The sequence below is a fragment of the Diabrotica undecimpunctata genome, chromosome 3 (assembly GCF_040954645.1).
Source record: "Diabrotica undecimpunctata isolate CICGRU chromosome 3, icDiaUnde3, whole genome shotgun sequence".
Lineage (NCBI taxonomy): Eukaryota > Metazoa > Arthropoda > Insecta > Coleoptera > Chrysomelidae > Diabrotica > Diabrotica undecimpunctata.
In genome coordinates this window covers 74,964,989-74,992,378 of record NC_092805.1, presented here as the reverse complement: position 1 = coordinate 74,992,378, position 27,390 = coordinate 74,964,989, and the positions used below count along the sequence as shown (strand labels likewise).

General features: G+C 33.0%; 1 protein-coding gene across 3 annotated transcripts in view; it reads right to left on the bottom strand.

Annotated features, from left to right (window-relative positions):
• LOC140436905 (protein Fer3-like) overlaps nt 1-27,390 on the bottom strand; it is a 242,164-nt gene that overhangs the window by 83,990 nt on the left and 130,784 nt on the right. The gene's annotated exons all lie outside the window — the stretch shown is intronic.

Below are 27,390 nucleotides of genomic sequence, written 5' to 3'. Positions count from 1 at the left end.
ATAGTAAATTCATTATCCAACAAATAAAATCTTAATTTTGTGACACAGTGTATGATACTTGCTAGTTCTAATTCTGAAACTGAGTAACCCTTTTCATGCGGCTTTGTAATTCTTGAAATGAATTGTATTGGGTATTCGACCCCATCATGTATTTGTAATAATACCCCTGATAATCTCTCTATGGATGCATCTGTTCTGAATATGAATGGTTGTGTGTAGTCAGGATGGTATATTTTTAAATTTGACAGAAAAATGTTTTTGATTTCTTGGAATGCTAGTTCTCTTGTCTGATCCCATCTCCATTTTACACCTTTCCTCAGCAGTTCAAGTAATGGAATTTCTTTTATACTTAGATCTGGTATCATCCTTTTATAATAATTAATTATTCCAATGAATCCTCTTAAAATTCTTAAATTGTGTGGTGTTTTATATTCCTGAATGACCTGTGTCTGTTTTGGATCCATTTCGATTCTCTTAGTGTTAAGTTTATAACTTAGATATATTACTTCTTTTTGAAAAAATGTACATTTTTCTTGATTTATTTTTTAGTCCAACTTTGTCTAATCTGTTGATTATAATTTTTAGGTGTTTCTCATGATCTTCAGCCGTTTTAGAAAAAATTAATATATCATCAATGTAATGAATTACAAAATGTTCATATTGATCCAAAATATCATGAAGACATCTACATAGAGCACTGCAAGATGATTGAAGTCCAAATGGTATCACTTTGAATTGATATACTACTCCATCTATCTGAAATCCTGTATACTGTCTACTTTTTCTTTCTAGAGGTATTAACCAGAAACTAAGCTGTAAATCGATTTTAATGAAAAATTGTAAAATTTACTGTAATTCTTCCTAGTATTCCATCTATACTCGTTGGTGCTTCAAATTGCTTTTCAGTGATCTTGTTAATATTCCTTGCATCCTAACATAACCTTATTTCACCTGATCTTTTACGTTCTACTACTATAGGGTTTAAATACCACAGTTAATCCTACAAGGGAAGATCGAAGGTAGGAGAGGAGCCGGCTGCAAACAATTATCCTGGTTAAGGAATATTAAAGAATGGACAGGAATACACAATACAGGCGAGCTGTGTCACGAAGCCAAGAACAGAATTCTAGTAATGAGATAGTCGCCTACGCACTTTGGTGTATGGGATGTTAAGAAGAAGAAGAAGACTATAGGGTTTATAAAACGTGTATCTGCCTTCTTAATGATTCCATCTTCTAACATATTATTAATCGTTCTGTTTACTTCTTCTCTGTATTTATATGGTATTGGGTATGATTTTGTTTTAAAATCTTTTTCTTCTTTAATTGTGCAATTCTATTTTCTTTAATGAGAAGTCCCTTGTGTTGCTGCAATATGGAAACGACTATTGATTTATATTCTTCAGGGCAATTTAAAACTTTTATCACATCTTCTTTACAAACAAAATTATTTTCCATTATGTACTTATTATTTCTTGCTTCCAATTTTACGCACTTTACCTCGTAGGCATCCATCTGCTTCAAATTTCCATTCCTTAAATATTCACTACAATTATTCTTTACATTCTTTTGGGACATTTCCCTATCATCAAAATACATTTCTTCTTCATAAACATCATTACTTTCTTTTAATAATATCCTATCAACTCTTATTCCTTCTTCCACCTCATCTTTCTGTATAAACTTAATTATTTGCCCTTCCAAAGTTACCATTTTTTCTTCAAAATCTATCTTTACTTTCTTATTTTCCAATTCATCATTTCCCATTAATATATCAACACATAAATCCTTGACAATAAATCCTTGCATTTTAATGTCTTTATTAAGAATATTAATTTTAAAATTGGCTAGTTTATTAATTTCACCCAACTTCTTATTATTTGCAACAACAATTTTAATTTTTGGAATCTTTATTATATCTAATAGTTTTAATGTATTAAAAATAAAATTCTCCGAGACTAAAGTACTTTCTGAACCAGTATCTATCATAACCTTAATCATTTTATTTTTGGCCATAGCATTTATATAAATTAAATTAATACATTCAATAATTTTATCTTCATCTAAAGAAATAAATTCAGAAGGTTTTTCATAATGGCAATGGCCCAACTTGTAATTCAGAAAGTTTACTGAACAAAATATTGATTGTTAGAATTGTCAGATTGTGTCTGACCACTTGGATCTATTGTCCTGTGTGTTTCCCTACTATGACTTCTACTTATATTTTCTTGCCTTGTACTATTTCGTTCACTATCTTCGCAGCTTCTATTCCTTAGTACATAATTTACCTGTCTGTTGTAGTTAGGTCGTTCTGTATTTCTTCTATTGTTAAAATCTTGTCTATTATTATTAGTATTGTTATTAAAATGTTGTCTATTATAACTAGTATTGTTATTAAAATTCTGTCCATTTTGATTATTGTTATTATTATTAAAATTTTGTAAATTATTACCATATCTAGTATTATTGTATGATTGTCTATATTGTTGATAGTTATTCTTATTATATTGAAAGTTATTATTGTTTTTTCTGTTATTATTATTATTCATCCTAATATCATTGTTATCATTATTACTTGCCATCTTTGGCAACATTACTCTTTGTATTCTTTGAATAAAATTAATTAAACTCTCGATTGTTTGAATATTGTGTACAGTTACTGTTTGCACAACATCAGCATCAAAATGTCTAGATACATTTAAGACTGTTTCATCCTCTCTAAGTGGTGGTTCTAAATATTTTGCAACCGTTATCAGTTTTAATGCATAATCTACAATATTTGATCTTAAATTGTGATTATACTTTCCAAAATATAGAACTTCCCTATATTTAGCTTGCTCTAATTCACCCCAATAATAATTTAAAAATTTATTTTCAAATGTTTGAAAATTATCTAAATCATTTTCAATACTGGCAAAACCAAGTTGCTGCATTGTCACTTAATGTCATTCTAATATAATCTTTAATATCATTAATATTATTCACTAATCTTAATTTATGTTTTAAACTATTTATGTATAAAACGAAAAAGACAGAAAAGATTTGATTTCACGTTCAATGTGTCTATGTATCTATTGATACGTATTTCGACCTAATAAGTCTCATCAGAATAGTTATTCATAGCCGTTCTTAACGTGAAAAATAATCTTCTCTGTCTTATTATGAAGCAACAATAACATGGCTTATCAACATCTTTATCATCGTCTGGCCATGCCTTGCAATTTTTAGAAGGCTCCAGATTAAAGCAGAAATCTGAATTTGTTTGGAAACTATCTTACCGATTTTTCTATCAGATGTCGCTATTGCGTCCATAACGAAGCCATGTTATTGTTGCTTCCTAATAAGACAGAGAAGATTATTTTTCACGTTAAGAACGGCTATGAATAACTATTCTGATGAGACTTATTAAGTCGAAATACGTATCAATAGATACATAGACGCTTTGAACGTGAAATCAAATCTTTTCTGTCTTTTTCATTTTATTCGGATCTACTCTGTATGAGTACGAGAAACAAATTCGTTAAGGATCTCTGCTTAGATAAATAGACATGTCGTGGAATGCAAATTTTAGATTCCCCATGTCTCTATTAACATATTTATCATCGTCTGGCCATGCCTTGCAATTTTTAGAAGGCTCCAGATTAAAGCAGAAATCTGAATTTGTTTCGAAACTATCTTACCGATTTATTTATGTATACTCTAGGATGCAGATTTTTTATATTACCAGAGAATTTAATCTCAGTCTCATTTGTTAAATTTAACTAAGGTCTCCCTATGTCTCTCATTTGTGAAATATTATCTATGCTCTGTTCCACATTTCTTATTTGATTATTATTTATTTGGATATTTTGTTGCATATCTTTTAATTTTTCTTCTGCCTTTCTCCTGTCTTCGTTAATTTTTACTTCTAAGTTACATTTTTGCAACTCAATTTTCTGTTCTATATCTATCTTATTATTTTGAATAATCCTATTGACTTCTGTCCTCTCATTTTCTATCCTTTTCTTGTAGTCATGCCGTATATTTTTTATTTCATTTGCTACTTTTTTCTCTGCATGTCCAATATCAAATCTTTAGAATTCATATCCGAAATTGGACAGTATAATTTTATCACCCAGTAGACCGAATGAATCTATTTGTTATTAAATACACACACGTAGTTAATAAGGTTACATACACATTTGGTCAATTATCAATAATATAATTTGGACATCAGTCAAAAGTGCTGACAAAGTTAAACTATTTACATAAATTAAATACACATGTCACGCGAGGTCCGCGAAAATATTGACCCAATTAAAGTTTATATAAAACTAAGATCTCTTGCCTAGAGAGGCATTCAATCAATATTCACTCAACGAACTTGATAGTCTTCAACAATCAACTTCATCAGTCTCTACTCAAAGTAATCCCGGGTCTACACCCATAGTGTACGTCTCTACAATAAACTCTGCTACTATTATTTGGTGTTTCCATTACAACTGAACGAACATCTTCACTGAGCCAACGAAGGGGATTTGTTCATGGTCCTATCGAGAAACAGAATACTTCAAGGAAGTTTGAGAGAGCCTATACAGTCCACGCCAGCAACACCCTCAGTAGCAGAGAGAGACCACTAGACCCGGGAGAACGAGAGCCATACCAAAGCCGAGAGCCACACTAGAGCCGAGAGCAGTACCAAAGCCGAGAGCCACACTAGAGCCGAGAGCAGTACCAAAGCCGAGAGCCATACTAGAGCCGAGGCAGTACCAAAGCCGAGAGCCATACTAGAGCCGAGAGCAGTACCAAAGCCGAGAGCCATACTAGTGCCGAGAGCAGTACCAAAGCCGAGAGCCATACTAGAGCCGCAGAGCAGCCAAAGGACAGGACCGATTGCAGAACCCACCAGAAGCGAGGGATCCTCAACGTCTAAGAACACAAAAAACCGTAAGTTTTTGAATAATTACAAAATCTTCCAACTTTTACAATCTTACAATTTAACAAGTTTTTTTTTGTAAAATAAACGTCATTCACAACTATAACTTACTAAACAGTAATTTTGTATGACAATTTGAAAAAAGAAACGTTCATACATATATCTTGCTTTTAATTACAATTAAATACTTTATTTCGAAAAATTAAAATAATTACGTAGCAAATAATTTCATTTATTTTGATAACAATATATATATATGTATATATATCATTATAAGAGTGTGTGGATTACATCTTGACCTACCTCAGTACAAAGAATAGCACAGCAGGCAAGGTCAAACTCATATTTCGCTAAATTGCACATTCCGATAGAAAAGAAAGTGTTATAGTACAGGTATACTTATTTAATAAATAACGTACATTTCGTATTGTCTAATATATTTACCGCTGAATGTAAAAATTTATAAGAATAATCATGGAAAGCATATACGTTAAGCAAGCGGAATTAGGAACAGAAATAACGAAACTCGTTTCAAATACAAAAAAGGATTCCCAATCTCGGAAAAATCAACAATACATCCGGGATAGACAGGAAAAATTAGAAAAATATTGGGCAAAATTTTTAAATAACCACGAAAAGCTGCTAGAAGGGGGTATAACGAAAGAAAAATATTTTGAAACAAAATACTATGATCAGGTATTTAAGATATACATTGAGGGGAAAACCCTGTTGGAAGAATATGGAAGGGTGCTGAAAAGGGGAAAAGCACCGAAAGTAAAGGAGATACAGATAAGAAAACAAAGAATCGAGCAATTATTACGGCCAGAAAATGAACAAGACTTGCAGGAGGATGAAGAATTGCAGTCAGAGTTAAGAGAATACATGGAAAAGGTGAATATACTAATGATTAAAGCAGCAGTAAATAAGGAACTAGACGCTACAGATAATGGAGAATTAGAGAGAATAAATCATCTAAAGGGGAAAGTCAGGGAAGTTTTAAAGAAAATAAGGCCAGGAATGCAACGGCCAGAAAGCACACAGAGGAGGGACGGTGTGACATTGCCGCAGGTAAAAATCCCTGTGTATAAAGGCAGATATGAAACGTGGAGAACTTTCCACGATCTGTTTACTAAAGTAATACATGAAAACGACCAGTTATCAAACGCAGAAAAAATGCAGTACCTAAAAACTCAAGTAAGAGGGGAAGCCAACAGAATGATACAACACTTAAACATATCCAAGGCCAACTACGAAGTGGCCTGGAACATGCTAAAAGATAGGTATGAGAACCCAAGGATGATATTGTTTAAATTAATAGACAGGATGCTACTAGCGCAGGAAGTAAAGGAATCTTCTGCTAGAGCATTGAAATCACTACATGACACCTTCCACGAAAGTCTGGAAGCCATAGGAGGGTTAGGAACAGACACGGAAGCGTGGAGCCCATTGATAGCCCGAATTATCATAACGAAATGGGACAATGAAACTAGGAGGCTGTACGAAAACCACATTGGAGACAGTAGAGAGATACCGACGTACAAATCGACACAAACATTCTTACAGCGAAGATTTCAGACACTGGAACTGCTGGAGTCAGAAAAAAGACAAGAGAAGCAAGGAGGATCTCTTAGGAAACCAAGAACACATTGCGTGATATGCAACGGAGATCACGGAATACCAAACTGCAGAGAATTTCAGGAACTCAATGTAAGAGACCGGAACAGGATGATAAAAGAAAAAGGATTGTGTACAAACTGCCTAGCACATAAAAAAGAAAAACAATGTTATTCACAATATAGGTGCAGACACTGTGGCGGAGACCACCACCATATGTTGCATTATGAAAAAGGAAACACAAGCAACAAAAGAAACTCCAATGGAACGAAAGGAGAACAAACACAAGAAAGAAATGGAAGAGATTCAAACAATAGAAGAAACGGGTACCAAGCTGATAGGTACAGAGGAGGAAATAATAATCCATACAACGCCAGAGAAGAAAATAACGGAAGGCGAGAAAATACACAAGATACCAATGGGCCTAGGAATAGCAACGACCAACAAAGGGGGCAGAATTCAGTAAACTGTGCAAGCCATAAGGAAGGTAAAGCATTACTAGCGACAGCTGTGGTACACATAAGAGATGCGAAAGAAGATTCACACATAATGAGAGCACTAATCGACCAAGGGTCACAATGCGCATTTATAACGGAACAAGCTGCGACGACGCTAGGAACAACAAGGAAGCCCATACAGGCGATCATATCCGGGATAGGCTCGTCAGGAGAAAAAACAGCCAACTGGAGTATGAAACTTATAATCGAAACTCATTACGAAAGTGACTTCGAGATGGAAATAGAAGCACTAGTACTACCGAAGATAACAAGGAATTTACCGGAACAGGATATAATTCTACCGGACTATAACGAGAAAAATGCAATACTGGCAGATCCAAAGATATTACAAGGTAGGGAAGATAGACTTACTACTAGGAGTAAAAGAATACAGTTACATATTGACAGAAGGGATGCACAGAATAAGTAATGGACTCCTGAGTCAAAACACCAAACTAGGATGGATAGTTTCGGGAATAGCACGAGAAAGGGAGAATATAAAAGCAGAAGTATGCTGTATGATATCAAGACAAGAAATGGACGTACAAATAAAGAACTTCTGGGAATTAGAAGAAGTAAATCAGGACACAAGTTTCTCAGTGGAAGAACAAGAATGTGAAGAACTGCATCGACAGACTGTAAAAAGGAATGAAGAAGGGAGATACAAAGTAAAAATTCCGTTTAGGGAAGACGTCGCAAAGTTAGGAGAATCTAAACAGCAAACATTCGCCAGATTGATGCAACTAGAAAGGAAGTTTGCAAAAGACAAACAGTTAGAAGCGAATTACAGACAATTCATGGAAGATTATGAAAACCAAGGTCATATGGTAATAGCAGAAAACCAGGGAGATGGGTACTACTTACCTCATCATCCAGTGAGAAAAGAGGACAGTACTACAACGAAAATAAGAGCTGTGTTTGATGCATCAAGCAAAAGCTCATCGGCAGTAAGCCTGAATGATATTATGCACACAGGGCCTAAATTACAACAAGATTTGACAAATATACTATTACGATGGAGATCCAATAAGATAGCATACTCAGCGGATCTGGAAAAAATGTTTAGACAAATCAGAATGGCAGAAGAAGACCAAAAATATCAAAAAATTTTGTGGAGAAAGGACACAAAGGACCACATACAAGAGTATAACTTAACGACGGTGACATACGGCACGGCCGCAGCACCCTTTTTAGCGTTCAGAACAATACAACAATTACAAGAAGACGAAGGAGCGAGGTTCCCGTTGGCATCGAAAATTGTAAAAGAAAACATGTATGTAGACGATATACTAGGAGGAGCTGAGACAGTACAGGAAGCAGAAACAGCCCAAAAGGAATTAATACAACTGTTCAGAAAAGGAGGTTTCATTCTTAGAAAATGGTTGAGCAACGAAGAAAAAATAATGGAGAACGTACCGGAGGATATGAGGAACGTAGACTCCAAGGCATTCAAACAAGAAGAAGTACGGAAAACGTTAGGAATACACTGGTCACCTAAAGAGGATATAATCACATTCAAAATAGGGATAACGACGGCAAAGAAAATAACGAAAAGACACGTACTGTCAGAAGTAGCAAAACTATACGACCCACTGGGATGGATAGCACCTGTAGTAATTCAGGCGAAAATGTTCATACAGGAATTATGGGAGCAAAAGACCAGTTGGGATAAAGAATTAACTAGCAACCAACAAAGCAGGTGGAATGCATACCAGGCGCAATTAGTAAATCTGGAGAAAATAACATTGCCCAGGTGGAACAACTTAAGCAAGATAAACAAAGTAGAACAACATGGATTTGCAGATGCGTCTATGAAAGGATATGGAGCGGTAATCTACTCAAGGGTATTAGGCCCAGAAATTAAAACGAATCTAATGATAGCAAAATCGAAAGTCGCACCATTGAAAGGGAAAACGACGTTACCGAGGCTCGAGCTGTGTGCCGCGGTACTACTAGCAAATTTAATGAAGAAAACCCTACAAGCATTGAACAGGGAAAACATTGAGGTATATGCATGGTCGGACTCAACGATAACCCTGGCTTGGATAAGGGGATCATCAAAAAGGTGGAAAATGTTCGTCGCCAACAGAGTAGAGGAAATAAGAGGCGTTATAGGACCGAAAAATTGGCATAAGGTAGATACAAAGGAAAATCCAGCGGACATCCTCTCACGTGGAAGTACCGCATCAGAATTATTAGAAGCAGAGCAATGGTGGAAGGGACCAACTTGGCTGACTAGTAACAAAACTTTAACGCAGGAATCAGAAGAAATACCAGAGACAAATGAGGAGGAAGTCAAAACGAAAATAACGGTGCACACGACAACGATAAAGGAGGACATATGCGAGAGATTCTCAAATTTAGAAAGAATGAGAAGAGTACTTTCATATTGTAGGAGATTTGCAGACAAATGCAGAAAAAAGAAAGACAATGGACAAAGTCAGCTTACAGTCCGAGAATTAGAGGAAACGCTATTAAAGGTGATAAAGCACACACAGCACGCCTACTTCAAACAAGAAATAAATAAGCTGGAGAAGAAACAGCTTTACAACAACCCTGACATCATCATCCTTCCTGCCGACAAAGGTAATGCCACCGTCATTCTCAACTCTTCTAACTATTTCGACAAAATGTCCGAACTTCTGAATTTCACAGAATACAAACATGTCCCAAATAATCCAACCACATATCTAGAAAAAAACGACCAAATCCATTATAAATAAGTCTACTCTACCTCCAGACCTCAAAAAATCTCTTATACCCAGAGAAAAATCATCCCGAATTCCAAAGATATACGGCCTTCCAAAAATCGATAAGCCCAATGTTCCCCTAAGACCCATCGTCAGTGCATACAACTGTCCCACTCAGAAATTGGCAAAACATCTCGCTTCATCCTTACAACCATTAGCCGAAAACGCCTCGTCCTTTGTCAAAAACTCTTTTCATTTCATTGATCTTCTGAAAAACTTTTCTATTTCACCCTCAGACATACTAGTCAGTTTTGACATTGTTTCTTTATTCACCAACATTTCCATCGATAAAACCATTTCCATCTTGGACTCTAAACATCAAATTCCCCAAGACACATTATCTCTTATAAAACACTGCATGTCTAATACATATTTCACGTTCCAAAATCATTTCTATCGTCAAATCAAAGGTGCCCCAATGGGATCGCCCCTCTCTCCCGTAATAGCAGATATCTACATGGAACATTTCGAAACAGTAGCCTTGTCCTCGTCAAATCTGAAACCCACCTGCTGGTTACGGTACGTTGATGACACCTTTGTCATTTGGCCCCATGGTAAAGACACATTAGATCTCTTCCTCTCCCACCTGAATGGAATACATCTCAGCATTCAATTCACGATGGAAGTTGAGTCTGAAGCGTCTTTGCCATTCCTTGATGTTCTTATTCGGAAAAATCCACCTCACAGTTTTTCCTATTCCGTGTACCGGAAACCCACTCATACAAACCGCTATCTCAATGCCCAGTCACATCATGACCCCGCCCAACTTAATTCAGTCATCAACACTCTTATTTCCCGTTCCATAAGACTTAGCGACAACAATCACAGGTCATCCGAAATCAATTCAATAAGATAAACACTCCTACAAAACGGCTACCACAAAACCCAAATCAATAGAAGCATTCAAAAACTTCTAAACCCCATTCCATCCAAAAAAGAAACCTTGCCGCCGGATCAACCCAATATCTTTCTACCTTTCATTAAAGGTGTCACTGACAAGATCAGTAGAACTCTTATCCCTCTTAATATCAAAACCATCTTCACCACTCACTCCAAATTGTCCAATCTCGTCAGATCCGTAAAAGACCAAATCCCCAATGAAGACCATGGTGTCTACGAGATACCTTGTTCCAGTTGCCCACGTACATACGTAGGACAGACAAACCGACGAATCCATATTCGTATTTACGAACATTCTCTATCAGTCAAACATTCCGATACCACTTCAGCCCTAGCCCAACATCATATTCAGACAGGCCACAAAATAGATTTCGAAAAAGCAAAAACCATCGCTTCCATCCGCTCATTAAAAGCGAGAATCATTCGTGAAGCTATCGAAATCGAAAAACGGCCTAACAGCTTGAACACGCGCGATGACGCGAAACGATTGCCGGCAACATGGCGACCCCTGCTTCAGCGACCTCCCGCCCACACCGCTCAGGCCACGTCAGTTCAGACCACGTCAGCGCACACCGTTCCCGCGCATACAGCGAGTATAAAAGCAGCCACACAGGGTAAGACCGGTTGTCACTCGACACTGAGGAGTAGGCAGATTGAGACCTCAGTGCCGAGAGACAGTTCTTGCAATATAGAACACGATACTGGTACGTCTCGAGTGAGGGGAGTAGGCAGATTGAGACCCCGAACTCGAACCGAACCGTATCACTCTTGATAATGGCTCCAAAATGGGTGCCGAAACGTCGAGTTTTAAATTCTCAACGCGGTTCTTCCCGAGAACTCAGTAATTTTCATATATATATATATATATATATATATATATATATATATATATATATATATATATATATATATATATATGTATATGTATATATATATATATATATATATATATATATATATATATATATATATATATATATATATATATATATAATTATGATGGATATGGTCCCAGATTTTATTGTTTCCCTAAAACACTCAAGCCTACATTGAGCATGAGGCCAATTGTTTCCTCTATTAATTCACCTAATACTAATATTGCTAAATTTTTAACTGACATCTTATCTAAATCTTATAATTATAATAACAACTTTAATATTGTTGATTCTTTTCATTTTAGTGAATTTATTAATAATTTTGAACTTCCACCAGGCTACATTTTAGTGAGTTTTGATGTGGTATCTCTTTTCACTAATTTACCTCTTTCTAGCGTTATTACCTCCTTAAGAAATCACTGGAACTCCATCTAACCTAACTGTCCTGTATCCTAGGATGTATTTGCAGAACTTTTACAATTAATATTTGACACTAATTTTTTGGTCTTTAACGACAAATATTACCTTCAAATTTTTGGGACACCTATGGGTTCCTCAATCTCTCCCATCCTGGTTAACTATGTACTGGATGATTTAGTATCTGACCGGCTTGGTCGTTTAGATTTCCAAATCCCTTTTATTAAACGGTATGTTGATGACTTATTACTAGCCTTACCTCCAGACAAGATTCAGGCCACCTTGTCTTTATTCAATGAGTTTGATCCTCATTTACAGTTCACTGTTGAACTTGAGGACAAGAAGATTAGAGGATTAGAGGATTAGAATGGGAGATAACACCCTTACTACAAGTTAGTACAGGAAACCAATGGCCTCTAATAGGTTTCTCAACTACCACTCTTGTCATCCCTTTAAATATAAATTAAACCTTATTAAAGCTTTAAGCTGCAGGCTAAATAGACTGATACATCCGATTAATCGAAGGGAATCCTTTCAATTACTTAAAAATATTCTGATTGAGAATTCCTATCCATCCTCCCTTATTAATAAATACCTTTATGCTCAAAGTTATGGTTCTTCTTTAAATGACATACCCAATGGTGACCAACTCAGAATAATATCAAATAATTCAATTAATAACACTGTTCTGCCTAATACTGTACTTGGGAATCCAACTACCCATTACTCATCTTTACCTTATTTTCCTCAAGTTACTGAGAAACTCGTTAAACTGTACAAACATAACAACGTACCGGTTAAAATTGCTATTAAGAATGCTAAGACTGTCAGGAATTTGTTTTCTAAAACTAAAACACCTCTGTCCCTTCTGGAACAAGTTAATGTAATATATCATATACCTTGTGCTGAGTGTGACTCATGTTACATCGGTCAGACAGGGAGATCACTGAGAGGGCGTCTTACGACACACCGCAGTGATATTAATTTATCTAAGCATACTTGTGCTCTTGCCCAACATGCTATCAACACTAAGCACGAAGTAAACTTTAATGAAGTTAAAATTCTTGGCACTGAACGCAATCTCGTTAAAAGACAGTTTTTAGAAATGTGTTCAATATTAAAACATCCTAATACCCTTAATAAGAGAATCGACATTAGTAATTTGAGTCAAATTTATCATGCATTAATTTTACAGAATTAGGCTTGATATGTTGTTTACTTAAATTTTGTCCCACATTGGGGTTTTGTTATTACATTTTCATGTAATAAATTTAAATAAAAATAAAATAAAATAAATTATTCCTTCCTTAACTAAGATTTATCAACTTACATTTTATTAATATTTGTCAATATCACTTTTACATAATTAAGTAATTGTTCTTTTTGATGAACTTGTTTGATAAAATTTAAACTGAAATTGATTCATAGAATCTTTTTTATTACGGTCCTAAATGTTTGAACCTTTGGACTGTGGAAGTTGTATTAATCTTCACCTGTTAGCTGGCTAACTAGTGACGTCATAATATATGATATTTTGGATTGACTTCACATGCTTTGTTCTTTGTTGACAGATCAATCACTGTTGGGGTAAATGGTGATCTTAACCACCTTTTCCTTTCATTGTTTGGTTTTTTAACGACAAGCTGTCAACCAAATTTATCACATTTTTTGAATATACCGCCTTATTATATAGAGGTTGGTAGGTTGCCTTGCTGTTTATGTCATTTTGACCTCAAGGCCACTTCTCTTCACGTTGTTTGCGTGGGTGTTAGACCTGTAAATTCATTTATCGGCGAGACTCAGTAAGCTAAAGACTGGTAACTTCATTTTATCTTATTACTATTAATCTTAAATAACTTATAATGTTACCTAAAGTTAAAATTAAAATCTAATTTATTAAATAAATTTGTTGGAAGTGCATTCGTATGATCTTTTTAGTTCTTTACACTTTAAAATAAACCTTAATGTTTTTTACTTCAGTTTTTATAATAACTTTTTTATACATGTATGTTTATCACATGTTCTTTTGCTGTGCTAATTTTGTTAAATTGCAAACTATACCTAGTTTCAATTAATTATTTTATACAACGTTAACTCTGAATGTCCAGTTTCGTAAGTTTTTTCATATTTTTAACATCATTGACTGCTACATGTCTTTGTAAGGTAACACACTTTTGTTGTAACTTCTCTATGAATGTTTGGTTTCATATTGTTGTTTTTAGATGAACTGATGATGCTTTCTGAGCAGAAAGCGAAACGTCTTCAATAAATAGATGAAGTAGCCACCTTCTTTGTCTTTTATTTCTCCACTTTGACCGAAAAACCCACCACTCTTCGAGTGTACCTTAGTTTATTATATATATATATATATATATATATATATATATATATATATATATATATATATATATAGTTAAGCTATGTAAAATTGAAAATAATATTGGTTTGCTTTTAATATATTTCAAAGTACAAAATATAATAATTCAAATACTTCAACTAATAAACTATAAAAGATATTTCGAAGAAATGAAAGTCCATTACCCTGGATTACCTGTAGTAAACAAAATTTAAAGATATGCATACATTATTTTCTTGGTAAAATATATTCGAGTGACGTGAGTGAGCTTAGTGAAATCGTGAACAATGCGAGCGGGTTTTCCAAATAGACTTGTACGTCGATATACAGTGAATAAGACAATAGAATAGAAATATTTAGAAAATATAATTCTCCGTTAGTTCTTAAGAATTTGTAGAAACCGATTAGCATGTTAATAGTTTTTAGGAAATTTATAATTGTAGATAAAATTGTTGTTTGTTATCTAAATGGTAGATGGGGATAAGTGTGACGAACTTTGATTGGAGGAGATTGAAAAAAGTGGGATAGGTATGTAGGAATGAGAGTTTAGCTAGATTTTTGAGGAAGAAAAGTTAATCAGTTGTTTTCCCAAAGGTTCAAGGCGAACAGTCGTTGTTCTCTGGTGGTTCTCCAGAGGTAGTAAGCAGTAGAAGTGAATGTTTGTGAGTTTTCTTGGAGTAAGTGTATCTGACGGAAGCTGATCCAGTAAAATATTGTAAGTTATATTTTTCTACTTATATTTCAAGAGTCACTGTTCAGGCCGGAACGAGAGATTCAGTTTATCGAGAGGAGAAGAGGCTAGCATAATTTGAACGATACGTGCATTTGAAGGAGATCATTAAAGACGATAGGCTCGCAATAATTTGTTGTAAGATTGCTGATTACCTAGGGGACTGCTAAGAATAGATAGTGTAGGCTACAAGGAACAAGGATTTGGACAACTCATCATCAGAGAGATAGTTTTACCATTCGTCAGTTTTTCTTTATTAAAAACACATTTTTTTAACTATTGCTTTAGAAAAGATAGGAATATTTTGATCAGGAGATTGAGAACAACAATTTTAATTTGAAATTTTAATTTATATTGTATATACCATTAATTTTTGAAGGTTCACGTACGTAGAACAAAATTTTGATAATCATTATATGAGATATTTTTTATTGAAGATATTTGAGTGTGAATTTTATTTCAATATATAATGTTGTATATTATTATTTTTCATTATTCCGGTATTCTTTGGACCTTACCTATCATATCTAAAGCATAGATATTGAAGCACGAGTATAACCCTGAGATAAGAAAATTAAATAGTGTGATAGAATCATAATTGCATCATTTAAATAAGTTTAATTAATTAAGTAATTAGCTAATTAATTGCTTGGCGCACCTCAGAATTTTAATATCACATTAATATATAGCAAATGAAAGTAAGTTTGAGAATAATACATATATGTGCAAACGTATACGTGCCTAATCTACGTAGTAGAAGTTCCACCTTGTACGTTTTCTGCACTACAAGGCAATAATCAATCAGAAATATGTGTATGTACAAATAGACATTAAGAAGTAATATAAGAACCAAAAATCTGCCTGAGATTCCTTAACTTACGGAAGGAATACTCAGAAAATAACTTGTGACTCCTTGACTTACGGAAGGAGACAACAAGCACAAAAGAAATGTAAATATTTTGTAACGTATGATCTCCAGAGAGAAATATCGTAACGAATATATTTAGACAATAAATGCAATAATAAAATAGCACAATAATGCGAGTATTTCAAGCGTTTGATCTCCTAGAGAAATGGCGCAACGAAAATACTTAATAGCAAGCAATAATAAAATAGCAATAAGGAAAAATGGTGATATATTCAAACAATAAAGGCGATAATAAAATAGCACAATAAAGCGAGTATTTTTTGAGAAGAATTATTAAGAACTTTTGAGAAATGTGCTGGAGGATGCTTTGAATGATGTAAAAAAGCAGGGTGGCTACAAAAAAGGGGATAAAATTCGCATAATTGCTCGTAATGAAAACTTTAAACATCCTATATCGACCAAAGTAGCCACAGATGCCAATATGGACATTTTCTTGCAACAAATTGAAAACATATTAACATCTAGCGACACTGTCCTTTTGGCGGACACAAAATTTGATATTCAAATTTTTAGGATGCCTAGGGGTAGCGGCCGTCGTAGAATGATAAATTTGTCAAAGGATCGACGTACCAAAAAAAGCATTGCCCAAATTAAAAACAACGACACTTTATGTGGTGCAAGAGCAATCGTAACGGCTCTTGTCACAACAGATATTTTTGGGTACAAGATAACTGATAGTGATGTGAAAAATATGCGAAAGGGTCGAAAATTACAGACGATCTTAATCGAAAAATTAAGCAATCTTTTAGCTGGTAACTACGAAGACGGTTTTACTCTAGAAGAATTTAAGAAGGCAGAGGAGTTGTTGTTGTTTAATAAGGAAAGCCCAAAATAGGGACGACTTTGCAGCGGTCATCGCCAACCTTCGCTAAGAAGACAGCACCTAAAGAAGAAGAATAGGAGTTGTTGGATGTACAGATAAAAATTATTTGTGCCAAAAACTTCAATACTATTATCTACGAGGGCGCTGAAAAAACAAACAAACTTTATTTGTATAAAAACAAAAACCATTTTGATGTGATTAATAGTTTAAAGGGTACGGTACGAAATTTTATTGTGTGAAGTGTGATACACCTTACAATCATAAAAATAAACATAAGTGCACCGCTAAGGTGCAGGATAAGTGGAAAGCACCGCTGTGCACGGTTTGCAGACAACCCGAACACGCCGTCCAAAATAAAATTATGTGCAAAGACTAATCGTTATTGCTACAATGATGAATGTCTGGCAAACCATACAGAAGCTTGCAAAGAAATATTTAAATGTGAAAAGTGCAATAAATTATGTAAAAGAGCCAATGAGCATGTGTGTGGTTACTTTTTGAAATGCTACATAATGAAAAAGCCTGCCAAAGGAGGTATTTGCCATGTGGTCTATTTACGCAATAAACGGCATGACACTAAAAATTATGGTTGTAGAAATCCTTTGAAAAATTCTCTGATTTGTAGAGACCCTTGCACATGTAACGGTTTATCTACAATGCCTATACGCCCCTGTACATACACAGAAAAATGTTTATTTGTCGATTACGAAGCGATGCAAGACACAGGGGTACATATACCGAACTTAGTAATAGCCCACAATTGTAAGGGTAATAAATTTACCTTCAAAGACAACGAAAAGTTCTGTAGATGGTTAATAACCGAAAAACACAGGAGTTTTACTGCAGTGGCACACAATAGTAAATAATCGTACGACAGTCATTTTATTTTGAAGTACTGCATGGAAAACACAATAAAACCGTACACCATTTACAACGGGTCAAAACTGATGCTGCTGGAAGTACCTGCTGTTAAATTAAAAATTATTGACAGTTCGAATTTTGTTGGCGCACCCTTAGCCGCTTTTCCGAAAACATTTGGTCTGTCAGGGGCTAAAAAAGGGTTCTTCCCACATTATTTCAATGTACCTGAGAACCAACAATATGCTGGGCCTTTACCAGCAGTCGAATATTACGGCCTAAATACTATGAAACCCGCACAAAGAACCGAATTTCTAAAATGGCACGATGTGCATAAAAATCATCATTTTGTGTTCCAGAAGGAGCTCCATGCCTATTGCGACTCCGATGTTGACATTTTAAGACGGGGGTGTTTGGAATTCCGTAAGGAATTTCTAGGCATCGCAAATATTGACCCCTTCCAGTATTTTACTATAGCATCCGTTTGGATGACTATATATAGATCTAAATATCTGCGACCCAATACTATTAGTGTTGTAAAACAGAAGTTAAAGGAGACGTATAGCCTGGCATCTATAAAATGGTTGAGTCAGTTAAAATCAAAAGAATGTAAAAGTGCACCGAGCTCTCAAATTGTTAAGCCTCGTGAAGCATTCTTTGGAGGGCAAACAAATGCCATAAAGCTAAATGTGACTGGGAAAAAGCTCAGATATATAGATATTGTATCACTATATCCAACGGTACAATATTATGACCGTTACCCCGTTGGCCACCCTGCTAAAATACATGCACCTGAATTAAACGACCCTAAATGGTTTGGCCTAGTGTATTGCCAAATACTGCCACCTACTGATTTATACCACCCCGTCCTACATGTTAAAACTGATAAATTATTGTTTCCTCTATGTAATCAGTGTGTTATAGATTGGCCTGAAGAATGCAAACATGCTGAATCTGAACGAATGTTGACTGGAACGTGGACCACTTTAAAATTAATAAGGCCTTAGAGAAAGGGTATAAAATACAAAGTATATATGAGGTTTATCAATTTAACCAAACATCTTCTGATTTGTTCAAGGGTTATGTCGAAGATTTCATGAAGATAAAATTTGAAACTAGTCCACATACGTATGCCTCAAACGAAGAGTACGTTCGGGCTGTAAAAGAGCAGATGGGCATAGAGCTCGATTTATCGCAAATAGCCCCAAATCCTGGTAAATGGGCAAATATGCCTAAATAGTATATGGGGTAAATTTGGACAAAGGATGAATATGAAACAGATGGATTACATTGTGAACCTCAAAAGATGGTACGAAATTTTGATGGACGATAAAATAAATATAACAAATGTCACATTTATTAATAATAATATTGCCCAAGTCTCGTACGATTACAAAGACATGTTTGTTGAAGATCCTACTTTCACAAATATTTTTGTGGACTTATTTACGACCAGTAATGCTCGTTTTAGATTATACGAAATAATTGACAGATTGGGTGAGGCTGTTTGTTACATGGATACAGACTCCGTTGTTTACATTGGTGATGGCCTAAACACGGTTGAAACAGGGGATATGCTAGGTGCATCGAGTGACGAGTTGCCTGGAAATGATTACATAGTTGAATGGCTGTCGACTGGCCCAAAGAGTTATTATTACAAAACAGTCAAGGGCAAAGAGGTGACTAAAATCAAAGGCTTTAAGTCTGTTTTAGACTATAACATAAAATGATATAAGAAAATGGTATAACGAAAACTTACATGAAATGATTGTGTACAATATTAATACAAGAAGTTTTGTGTATTACATTGTCACATTTTGGTATCAAAATATTTTATGTGATTCTGCGCATTACATGCTAAAAAAGTCATTTTTTAAAATTATTATGTTGGTGTACATGTACTGTTAACCGTAATGTTCTTATTTTTCTTTTGTTATTGTAACGTAACCTCATGTTCTCCAACATTTAACTTAGTTTTTTACTCACGTAAATACCTAGTTAGTTTTACCCACGTTTTACCTTTGCTTTAACAAAGACATATATATTTATGATGGATAAGAAAATTCACCTATTATCTGCTGCTTCCATTGCAACATTTCTTTTAAATCAGACAAGCAAGAAAAAACGCCATGTACTAATAATTGGTATCAAAATAGGACATGTTCTAATTTCTATAACATTTTTTGTTAACAGATTTTGTTTTCTGTTTTACATTATGACAAAACTTAGTATACCATTTTCTTATATCATTTTATGTTATAGTCTAAAACAGAATTTACTCTAAACTATGAGAACAACCAGATACTCAACGCCTCTGCGATGAATGACATCATACACGATTATTCCAAGCAAATCACCCTGCAGTATGATCAAATAGGTCGTGACGTCCACACTAAAGACATAGGGTCGAGGAAACGGGTGTCAAAGACCTTTAAGATGGACTACGAGAAGAGAAAAATTGTCCAAAATAATGATTTTATGGACCGCACCTCTAGGTTTCAAGGCACCTTAGATTGAACCTCACACATCGAAATTTCGTCATTTAAAGTTGAACACTCGTAGAGTACAGATGTGTCAAGATGTGGTCTGTAAATATTATAAATTAGCGAGAAATAAAAAAATTCCATGCTCTTCAGTGCACTTTCCAACTATGTTCATAGATAAAATTACACCTAGATTGATAACAGGGATAGCCAAGGTCAAATCATGTTCGGATTAGGCGCCCATTCGTTTGGTGGCGCTGCTAGTCTCGTTCCTGCGCGGAGGGAGTGTGCTGTGATCAAGTCAAAGTTGAGTTTAGACAAATACGGCGCCATATTTGTATTTGTTTTATTTCTTATAATTTAAATTTTTTTTATGTAAATAGTGCAAAATCGTACAATTTTCGACGATTTTTTATTATGGAATCGAACACATTACATGGAATAACAATGTAGAGACGAAGAACAGGAACAAAAAAAGATGTGTTCCAGATTGCATGGATACTACTGGCAAGCGATACCGTTTTTTAAGTCCAGGACATTATATGGATATGTTTGATATATGGGTGAATACTGTTAAGAGCCCTAATTAGAGAATGCTGCAAAAGAAACTATTTATAACAAATTTCGTGTATGCGCTAGTCATTTTAAAGAGGAAGATATAGTCAATGTTGGAAATAGCGGTATTACGAGACCAGCCGTTCCGAGTTTGTTTTTACCAGGACCAGGTAAGAACTATTATACCACTGACCTATATTTTTATTCACATTATATCTGACCTTTTACAAATTAGTTTATAAATTTAACCTAAAATTATATATTATAAAACCAGTCTTACTTAGCTTAGTATTTGAATTATTTGTAGGTAGTGGTTCAACAACTATCTTAAAAAGCATTACCTTAGAGAGGGTTCGGCATAAATTTCTACAGGTGTGCGCCTTTCAAAGTTGGATTAGATTAGCAGACCATGACTACACTATCATGGAGAGGTATATGAGCTTGCCTGCTTTAAGTGTGAGGAGGGATCTGTCCCTCTCTTGTGAGTGAGATTATTCTTAGAGTACCATATTACCATGGTTTGCCTCATCTATGTACTTTTAATGTTCCATTTTGTAGAACAACCTATGGTGCTAATAGCCCACTGAATAGATAGGTACTTATCTTTGTTAAACAACCTAAATGTAAATATTTAATATGTCCCTCAATAAATATATAAATATTAGTAGAAGAGTTACTGGTACCATAGAGTTTGGAAACTTAACTGTGTAAAATACTTCATGTTTTTATTGTAACTAGGTAATACTTTACATATTTTTTTATTTTTGTTATGTTATTTTTCCACCTTTATTGTGCTGGATTTTAGAATCATAGAACTAACTGTTGGGTTTATAGGTTTTAAAATGTAATTACATGTTTAATTTTATATATATATATATATATATATATATATATATATATATATATATATATATATATATATATATACCTATATATATATATATATGTGTGTGTGTACATGCATGTGTTTGTGTACATAATATATTTTTATTTCACATTATTTAATTTTATTATCGTAAAATACTGTGTACTTAACCACTATTTTGTATATTGTAAGTTGTAACATTTAATCGGCTTGTCCCGTATATTAGCCTGCATCCACACAGACAGTGGTAAGGCGTTCAGAGTTATGAATAAATAAATTTGAATGTGTCGACAGGGATCTTTCCTATTCTGTTGATGATAGGGATGGTATGACTGATCTTAAGGTGACATACTGGTGAAAAAATCTGTTGATTGTAATTGTGTTTGTCATTTCAGGCATAAAAACATTATTATCCTCTGTTGTTTGGAGTTTATACTGAGCAAATAAAGTTACTATATATTATCAGGTTTTAGCAAAGCTTACATTCTGGGTGAAAACTTTAAGCATACCTTAGAAATAAATTATTTACCTTATCCATTGTTCTTTTTTTTTGTTCGTTTTTTCTATTTGCTATCATTCGGTTATTCCTCATTCTTGGGTTTTCTTTTTGCAAGAAGCAATATTTTGCTAATCTAATCAAAATCATAATTTTGTTGATAACCAGAATATTTTTCTGGAACTTATATTATGATTGTAAGGTAAATTTTCTGTCTCATCTGGTATTTATTTAGTAGTGGAATTCTCTAGTGTGTAAAGCAGTTTTCCATTAAGTGAATTCTAAATTTTTGGTTTTCTATGCTAGATTCACCAATTTCCATATAACTCATTGTATTTTTCGACTTAACCATTTCCTTCATGATTATATGGTGTTGTTCTACTTGAATATATTCCTATAGAGTGTAGATAATTAATAAATTCTTGTGAAGTAAAGCTAGTTCTCCTTGTTAGATTTGATATATACCGTCATTCTATATAAACCAAATAGTGATTTAATCTGTAATTGGTTAGAATTGCTTTTCTACCAGATAATGTCTGCATTTTTTTTAATACTTCAACTCATTTGCTTTTTTTTCAATTGTATAATGTTTTCATTCAGAATCTGTGAGGGTATGTGTGAAAAAAGCAATTGGTTTTCCAGATTGATTGCTTCGCTTATGTAATCGTAGATTAATTTTTTAAAAGCATGTACTTATCTTTATCTTCTAGGGATTTATCTTTAGATTCATTGCTTTCTAAAAAATTCTTGAATGTTATATACTTACCAATGTTTGAATTCTTTGGTGGAAGTTTGACAGTTTGGATCAGCCTCTAGTTTATCTGGTCTAAAGTACTTCCCCATTGTAAATTTATGCGAATAAAATTGTAGTAAAATGTCTTTTGCAGAATTTGACTTTTATTCACATAAATCTTGATAAGAATGACAAAACAATTATTTAAATACTGACCAGTTCTTGTCACAACATTAAGAAAACTAAATTATACTACACGTGGCTTGTATTATTAATATTTCTTGTAACACATATAACATTTCTTGTAACATTTTTATAAATAAAGATTTTATTCTATATTTTATTCTTTAATTTTTTTAACCACTTTGGCATTTTAATGTAATGGAAAATAAATATAGTCCCAACATAACAAGAAAACCCAAAAAGTATACGAAAAATATTTATTATCGTATAGGATAAGGATTTTTCTTGTTATTTTAGGATTATATCGATTTTCCTTTACTTTAAAATGAGTTCACAATCCTAGGTAATATTACTAAACTTTTGAATTTAGCGCCATGTATATATAGTTACGCGCCCGATCACTAGGTGATGCGCCAATCATTGTTTTATTCCTTAACACGGAAGTTTAAATGCTAGGTGGTAGTGTGCTATGACTATGTTGCGAAAACGATGTAGGTGGCGCCCTTAATCACATCAAGTGTCATTATTTCAGTAGTACCAATGGTTTTATTATTGGATGTTATTTATTGATGTTTGTTTGAATAACGATATTTTGGATTTGGAAATATAATCAGAAAACAATATCGTTTTAAAAAGAAAATAGTGATTAATATTGTACAAAAAATTATGCTGAATTTGGTAAAGAGTCAGAGCTTGAACAAGAGGTAAAACTTAGTGAAAATTACATGTAATTACTTAGTGAAAACTGTTGATTTTAGACACAGAAGATAATTATAAATAACTTTAATAAGGACAACATAGCTAAAGAAACAGAAAAAGCGGTAATTTTATTTTTTTTATATGATAGAACAAGAAAATCTAGCATTCATTACATACTAAAAATTAACTGTAGTTAGCAGAAATGGTAATCAATTCATTGTGACTTTTAGAATGATGAAAGCTTTTATTTAAATACAATACCTGCCTGCATTAAGTCGAAGTAAAGAAGAAAGAAAGGTATAATACTTTTTATAATCTTTTAACCACTATTCACAATATATTCTCAAGAGATACCTAATAAAAATAAATACATGTTTATTGTTACAATATTGAGATGTGACAATTGTAATCAAAAAGAGAAGTTGTAAAGAAATGAATACTTAAAAACGGAAATAACCAGTAATACTTTACCACTAGTTTGTGAGCTGATTCTTTACAATTTTAATGATTTGTCTAACTTATTACAATTTGCTTTATTGAATAGTAGGGTAGGACTGAACTAAATATATAAAAATACAATATTTTTAAACATAATATAATTTAAATGGTAAATGAAGAATCATAATAACAGGAATAAAAGCTAGTTTTAATATTTGTTATACACAAACAACTATTTTTTTCTAAATAAAAAATCGTATTTACAAATTTTATCCGTAGGATATGGAATCCTGCATTTTTAAAGAAAGATAATCAACTTAGGAAGGAAACTATGAATAATAAAATATAAGAATAAGAAGAATTAATAGGAAAGAACAAAATTAGTAGCAGGCCAAAGGCTTCATGTAGAAAAAGAGGAGAAGAGAGCACAACAGAAATATGTCCGAGAAATGAAACTGGCAGAAGACATGAATTGAAAATAAATAGATTTATTAGTTTTAAAAATTAGATTATGCAAAGAAAAATTTAATAAAAAATTAAAAAAAATGATATGTATATTAATGATCCTTCTGAGGTTTTCCCATAATAAAAATATGGCTCTCAAACATCTTCAACTTAAGTTTAATAATGTCTTTATTTAGCAATTCATCCTCAAAATTGTCTCCACTTTGATTTTTCAATTGAATCATTTCAACTGTACAGCCACTTCCATTGACTAAATTGGGAAACTTTCTTCTTCCATACACATTCTGTTACATATCTGAAATTCATTATACAAAATTTCAGGATGTCTTAATTAATTGTTTTAGTGGACTTCTGAATGTGAATTTAAAATCTTATCAATAATATAGAATTATCCACACCTGGTTCAAAAAAATAGATCAATGCACTCAATGCAAAGTTAATTTAAAAATCCTATCTAGAATACAGAATTATCCATACCTGGTTCAAAAAGAAAATATATCCAGCGAGTATCAGAATTTAAACTAAATCTTTGATGTATTTAGAGCATTTATTGTTAATTTTGAGAATTCCATGATACATCCTTGATATTATTTGGATAATTAATGATTTATAACTCTTTTTTGCAAGTTGCTGTTTTTGAGAATCATGAGCGGAATATGAAAACCTATTTACTATCTCCATACTTTTCATTTTGCAATCTTATAATACTTGACATTTCAAAGAAAACCATTCTTTCTTGTTTCAGAAATCAATAGCACCCATCTCTTGGAAAACGTAGTTTAATCAATTTTTAAACTTTCAAGATGATAAAAACATTTACTTAATGACTAGACCAAGAAAAAGATAGGAGTGAAGAAAAAGGTAGAATTATATAATCTATTATTAACAAATATTTAGGTACTATAATATATTCTCAAAGCATTAAATAAATAATATTTGAAAAAAAGATGTAAGAAAGGGAAAAGTAAACAATTTTTTAATAAAACTAGAGTTTTCTGTCTCGAAATTGTATGTTTTTCCTAAAAAAACAATACATAATATTATTTTCTGTCTTTTATTATAGAATAATAAACTTACCTCTTTTCCATAACTATTACTTGACACACGAATTAAAAATGCAAAGTCCAATTTGGTTCAATAATCAAAAAAAAAATAAATATTATCCCTACTTCGCGCAAAATCTACACAGGTTGGTGACACTGAATTCACGTCCAATAAAATATGAAAAATAGAACATGTTCTATTTCGTCAATTTCTTCACGAATTTATTCATGAAGTTATTCACGGCAAAATTGGATGTCAAATTGTGCTTTACACACGTCAAATTTGACCTTGAAGCGACTTCATGAATTTATTGTTGGTGTAAAGCCCGTATTAAAAGTGCCCCGCTAATTCATTGTTTACATATTATTAAAATTAATCTTAACGAGACCTTAAAACATCTCCAATACGCTAATATTCTATGGCATATTCCTGAATATGTCACATAATTTTGACTCCTGGCTAGGTCTTGGAAAGAGATGTAAACATTTTTATATAATAATATGATTTTAATGCACAACCTTTGTGTATTTTTTCAATAGAAAATATTTTTTGTACTCTTGTAAATTTTAATAACACCATGTATACGCACGTTGTCATAAACAGATTAGTTATCGCTATCTAACCGACGGTAAACAATAATTTTCGAGTTTTTTGAATGCCTATACCAATTTTTCGATTTTCGATGTTTAAATGGTAAATATTAGAAAACAAGTTTTACTGATAATTAAGATATAAAATTAACATACCTATAGTAAAATTCATTAAGCCATGCAGGGAGATGTAAACATTACCACGTGTAGGCCCCTCTACAGGGCCGCATTTGGGATTATCTTTTTGTTTAATCAGAATACATATTATCTTATAAAATACGAAATTTATATTTTAATTTTGCAAAAGTGCTTGACAAAGAACCTGATTGAAAGAACAATTTAGTTGAAACCCGATAATAGGAACCATTTATACAGGGCGAAAACCCCAAGAATTTATTTTTTTGCCAACAATTTTATGTACAGAGTGCCTGCAAAAAATATAAGTTATAAGTTATTTTTAATTTTTACTATACTTTCATAGTTTCATAATAATTCATAAATATTATATATATATATATATATATATATATATATATATATATATATATAATTATATATATATATATTATTTAATTATATATATATATATATATATATAATTATATATATATATATATATATATATATATATATATATATATATATATATATATATATATATATATATATATGTTAGATCACTAATCACGTATTTGACTTTTTAAAAAAAAGAACTTTATTTGTTACAAATTAAATATTAAATAATAGTACAAAATTAAATTAATTTAAAATGACTAAAAACTGGACTGGTCGAAGTTGCAGCTAAGAGTGATTCCGGCATCTGAGAATGGTAATTTATAGGTTTGGTATGAAGTGCTGAATTGCTGTTCCCATGAATGTTGGCCAACGGTTCGTACAAAGTTCTAATGCGTGCTCAGCGGTTTCTATGGGAATGGGATGATGAAATCTGAAGTCGGCGAACTTAAGCTAGTTCAAGGTTAATATTTTCTCATATAACAGCTCCCCTTATTAGTGAAAAGTCAATGCCATTGCTTTGACTTTTACAGAGTAATTGGTGTTTCTGCTTCGCTTTCCTGTTGGACATTGGGTCTTCTTCTGAAGGAGGTTAAGCTTTGAAGTTTCTGTCTAATGGGATTTCTGCGTGGTAGTGGAGTTGGAGGCTGATCCTGGGACAAGG